At 41.7% G+C, this 6,021-nt stretch overlaps 1 pseudogene; it reads left to right on the forward strand.

The window, feature by feature from the left end:
- Window positions 1-72: 72 nt before the first annotated feature.
- Window positions 73-868, forward strand: LOC147748598 (inhibitory synaptic factor 2A pseudogene; annotated as a pseudogene).
- The last annotated feature ends 5,153 nt before the right edge of the window (window positions 869-6,021 follow it).

The raw sequence follows: 6,021 nt of genomic DNA on the forward strand, positions 1-6,021 counted from the left end.
CGCATTAAATAAAAAAGCCTGATCCACCTCTCATATAAAGACTGGCGAAAGTTTTTTTTATGTGCAGGAATCATGGTTAGTAAAGAAGACGGCAAATGCTTATCAACAACCTCTGAAAGTGACGTTGAACCAACTGTTTCACTAGCCTTAGAGATGAAATATGTATTAGACCCCAATCGGCATGTTAAAAAAAGGAATGAAGCCCTACAGGTGAGGTGTAAAGACATCTGTGAGGCCCAGAATAAACAACTATCCGCGATGCAGCAAACAGACAAAAAAGATTCCAATACCATTACGTACAAAACAGCTTATCGTAAATACATGACCGTAGCAGCGCGAAGGTCAATTCCAAACGTTACCCAGAGCACAGGAGTTCAAACTTTGCCCGACCTTAAAAAACGCTTTCAGACGTTTACTCTGGACCGAAAGAAAGGGAACTTTATTAAAAACGTCTCCGCTGTCGAAACATTTAAAAATCAGCACAATGGCTTTCTAATAGACATTAAAGATCAAAAAGTGTGCGCTATCTCAGGGGAGACCTCTGAATTCAGAAAGGTGACTGATCAAAGGACGCATGGTCTGGCTTGAAACATTAACACATGCATGGATGTTGTGCAGCAGCCTTCCACTGGCAACTGTTCAGAGGCGAGTAAAAGCTTTGATTTGCACAGTTGCACTGAAGAATCCCCTTCCCTTCAGATTTCGACAAGCTCTACTAGAGGACCCTGATTGCCATCTGCTGGAGTAGGCAAAACATGACACAGGGCCACTGGGTAATGAGGGAGCCACTCAATCATTACACTGTAGAGTCTTTCAGACGGAAGAAGCCACAGTTGGCTCCCATGCTGCCTACTCTGTCAGAAAATGAAACTGACAAAAACGGATGGGGAGAAGGGAGGGGGAGGGGGAGGGGGTAGTGTGAGCAGAGGAGCATGATTCACAGGACCTAAAACAAACAAAAAATGAAGCTGACGAGAAGGGAGGGGGAGAAGGGAGGGGGTGTAGTGCAAGCAGATGAGCCTGAATGAAGCTGACGAGAAGGGAGGGGGTAGTGCAAACAGAGCATATGGCCAGGTTCTGAGCTGGGATGGTGAAGTGAGCTAAAAACGGTGTTGGATCTAGCCCTGATCTCTTGACTGGGTGAGAGTATTCTGCTTAATTCAGAAACTCTGTCCATCACCACCCCTTGTTGTTTAATTATTTTGTCCACCACAAGCGTGGAAGGGTATACTCTGATGTGAGTCCCTTGCTCATTGCACCATCAGGATTCAAGCAAGCTGGGCCGAAGACGGCTGTAATGCCAGAAACCGGTCCCCGGAAGCTTGTTTCCTTCCCAGTGAAAGAATTGGCTTGGTAGTTTGGTTTGCCCTGTTCCCATCATGCACTGGGACAGGAGCAGACTAATTTGCATATGGCCAGGTTCTGAGCTGGGATGGTGAAGTGAGCTAAAAAACGGTGTTGGATCTAGCCCTGATCTCTTGACTGGGTGAGAGTATTCTGCTTAATTCAGAAACTCTGTCCATCACCACCCCTTGTTGTGCAAACAGAGGAGCATGAATGAAGCTGACCAGGAGGGAGGGGGTAGTGCGAGCAGAGGAGCCATTACAGAAACCCAGATGGCAGCTGTGCACGTGCACGCCATCGTGGACTTAAAAAGCCACTCACTAAATTTCTTGCAGAGCAGCGCATGCGCTGGCTCAGCGAGACCTAAAAATGCAGTGTTCCTGGTGGCATCCAAGTGTGGACGGACACAGACAAGCTTGATTTGGCGCGCCAGTAGCACGTCTGCGCCGGGACACTTCTAAAGTAGCCTTCAGGTTACCCAAAAACAGTGCAGGAATTAGGACACCTAGACTGTCAACCGCCCAAAGATGGTGAGCGCTGACAATCCGTACAATCAAGTGAATTCTAAATGAGTCCCCTACACACAATCGAGACATGCCATGACAGACCAGGGAGCCAACAACTGGTAAATGGCAGGTTCTGGTAATTCTTATATTTAAAGTGTCACAGTGCGATTGGGTGCTCAAGCGCCTACGTGCAATGCATGATCTGTGCAAAACATGCTATATCAGTTAGAAGCATCCCATAAAAAGACTAAAATACAACTTTAAAAATACTATGTAATAATTAGCAGCAAAAGTAACTTATCAAGTAGCTACCTGTGGGGTGCCACCATGTAAAACACAAATACAGCATGTCTTTCAAAACTGCCATAATTTGCAAATGTGGGCCATTTTTAGCTATTTCATTCGCTAATGGGGTACCAATTGCTGCCCAGTTCGAACCTGTTGGAGCATACATTAGTAAAGTATTAAGCATTGGCAAAGGCAATAGGTTTTGCCCATCTGAGAAATGTATTGGCTTTTCCAATGTTTTATTAGACATGCTGCACAGGAGTGCAAACTTAAAGTAAATAAAAAAGGTGCTATTAGGCAGCCAGCATTGACCGCGTCATAGCGCTTTTTTTTCTCTCTAAACGATGCTGTGCAATATGTTTAAAAAAACATTGATCAAGCTAAATTGCTCTCAGGTATGCAACTGCTATTTGGCTTTGTTTAATTTTTATGTGGTGGACAGGAGGTTGGAGGGGGCAGGGGGAATCGTAGGGGTTGAGGGGGCATCAACATAATGGAGAGAATCAGCCTTTACCATGCATCATTTATCACGCCACACATGCCTTTGCCACCCATGCCTTTACCACGTATGAGCCTTCACCATGCAAGGTAAGTAAGTGCAGTTAAGATGTATATATATATATATATATATATATATATATATATATATATATATATATATATATATATACGCTGACGCACCCACAGCGCACCGCACAAGCCAGCACTCCCCAGGAGAAGAACGGACACCAAATCCGGTAATGGATGCAGCAGAGTTTTTTAATTTTATTTAATTTCAGTGTGTCAAGGGTGCCGCAATACAATCAAGTGAATTCTAAATGAGACCCCTATATACATATATATATATATATATATATATATATCACTGAAAAAACCACAGGTTTCACACCAGTTATAGTTAGGAATTAGCATTTAAAAAACCTTTGAAATTCACTGAAAAAACCATAGGTTTCACACCAGTTATAGTTAGGAATTAGCATTTAAAAAACCTATTAAATTCACTGACAAAACCAGTTATAGTTAGCTGGAAATTTTACTGATATAAAACCAATGAAATTCCACGTTATAGTTAGTTGGACTCACTATAACTTGCGCGTGCAATGCACTGCTGATGACGTCACATATTACATCACTCATGACATGGTCAGTGACATCACTCATGACATCACTGATGACACCATCCAGTGAATATGTGTCTTTCTGAAAAATAAATATTAGTGAGTAATGTTTAAATGTTTAAATATATATATTAGTGTTTCACTTTGTGTATAAGTGGCTACATGTGTTGGTAAGTAGCTACATGCGTATGTATATGGGTTATTAGATGTTTCTCTTAGTATCAGTATGAGTGTCTGTATGGTTTGGTGGGGGTATTACTTAGCACATAGATGCATGAGTGACTGACTCTCTGTTTGTATGTGTTTTGAAGACAGCATATGTGCAGGACTGTATGGGTGGATGAGTGTGTATATGTGTTTGTTAGTGAGTGAATGACTGTCTCACTAGTATCTTTATCAGTAACTACATATGTTTTAATCTAGTATATGTGAATATTGATGTATATAAGTGAGTATATGTGAGAGTAAGAGATTGTAAGAGTTCCTGTTTAAATAAGTATGTGTTTCTATAAGTGATTGTTTAAGAGAATAAATATGTGTAATTTTCAATACAAGTAAGGTGGAAGTGTGTGTATTACTCTATATTCAAATAAATGGATGTTCAATAGTTTATTTGCACGTGTGAGTATGTGTGTGAGTAACTTTTGGATGACTGTCGGTGTGTAACAGGATGTATAGGTGTATCACTTCATATGATGAGTGAGTATATGTATGAGTGACTATATAGAACTGTTGGTGAATGACTGGATGTGCATATAGATGGTGGAATTACTGAATTGCTTGTTGTAACTGATATGGGTATCTCAATTTTTTTTTAAATGTCAGTTTCTATTTTTGAATATGTGTTTCAAGGGTTACATTACAGTGAAAGGAGGTCTGTCACTATGTCACAAGGATGGTGTCATCAGTGATGTCATGAGTGATGTCACTGACCATGTCATGAGTGATGTAATATGTGACGTCATCAGCAGTGCATTGCACGCGCAAGTTATAGTGAGTCCAACTAACTATAACGTGGAATTTCATTGGTTTTATATCAGTAAAATTTCCAGCTAACTATAACTGGTTTTGTCAGTGAATTTAATAGGTTTTTTAAATGCTAATTCCTAACTATAACTGGTGTGAAACCTATGGTTTTTTCAGTGAATTTCAAAGGTTTTTTAAATGCTAATTCCTAACTATAACTGGTGTGAAACCTGTGGTTTTTTCAGTGAATTTCAAAGGTTTTTTTAATGCTAATTCCTAACTATATAAGACCTGAAAGCCCACCAGGAATCTCCAGTATGCGCCAGGGGACTGCATTGCAGAGAGGTGTAATGAAGCCACAACCCTTTTTACACCTCTCTGCAACGCAGCCCCCGTGCATGTTTGAAGAGGGGAAACTAATTCCCCTTGCATACTGGGGGCCCCTGGGGGCCAATTAGCCCACCTGGAACCTCCAGTATGCGCCTGGGGCTGCATTGCAGAGGTGTAATGAGACTATGCCCCTTGTTACACCTCTCTGCAACGCAGCCCACTGCCGCGTTTGCAGAGGGGGAACTAATTCCCCTTGCATACTGGGGGTCCCTGGGGTCAACTAGTCCACCAGGAGCCTCCAGTATGCGCGAGGGAGCTGCATTGCAGAGAAGTGTAATGAGGCCACACCCTTGTTACACCTCTCTGCAATGCAGGCCACTGGCGCCTTTGCAGAGGGGGGACTAATTCCCCTTGCATACTGGGGGTCCCTGGATCATATCTGCCCAAACACCGATATTCCAAACGATTGTAAATGACTTTTCTTGAGAAACATTTGGATTTGGATTATCATGTCCTATACTTTGGAATTTTTGAAAGACTGACTTTGAGGATGCTATAAATTACTCAAGTCTGCCCGAATTGTGTGGGTAAAATTGATACCTAGTCACTTTTAATAAGAATATACTTATGTCTCGTCTAACATTTGGAAGAAATATCTAGTTATATGACAACGGGATACCGACATAACTTGAAGGAAATAAGAACGCCCTGAAGAAGTTCTGTTGTACAGAACGAAACGTTTCGGCTGGCTGTGGTACATAAACTTAAGGAAAATAAAAGCATTTGAATATACACCAAGAATCAGCGCTTCAATAAGTACTCTAAGTGATATGATTTGATTGGACTCATTGTGAAAGTGGTGCTGTGCCAAACTTTGGAATATTCTCCACTACTCTCTACTACTTACTCTCTCCCACTCTCTACTACTCACTCTCTACTGCTCTCTACTACTCACTCTACTACTTACTCTCTACTACTCTCTACTACTCAGTCTCTACTACTCACTCTCTACTACTCTCTACTACTCACTCTACTATTCACTCTACTACTCTCTACTACTCACTCTGCTACTCACTCTCTACTCTCTATTACTCACTCTCTACTCTCTACCTCTCTACCTCTCTACCTCTACACCTCTACCTCTCTACCTCTCTCTACACGCACACATATAGACATATATGCATATATATATATGTGCATATGCATTTATATATATGTATGTGTATGTATAAAAAAAACAACTAAACATTTTTTTTTCTAATCAGCTACTTTTAAAACTGTCATTCTTTTTCCCCATGGTATGCTCCCCGGTACGCTCCCCAGTGCGCGTACCGGGCGCTCCCCCCGCGAAAATCAAAAAAAAAATATTTTTTTTTTTTTGCCCCGTGGGGCCCTTTTATGGCCCCCACATCAAACCTAGGGGGTCAAGGGGGGTCTACTCTGCCCCATTATGGTCATTTCCCCCTTTG

This window comes from Lissotriton vulgaris, chromosome 1_1 (genome assembly GCF_964263255.1).
Source record: "Lissotriton vulgaris chromosome 1_1, aLisVul1.2, whole genome shotgun sequence".
In the NCBI taxonomy this organism is placed as follows: Eukaryota; Metazoa; Chordata; class Amphibia; order Caudata; family Salamandridae; genus Lissotriton; species Lissotriton vulgaris.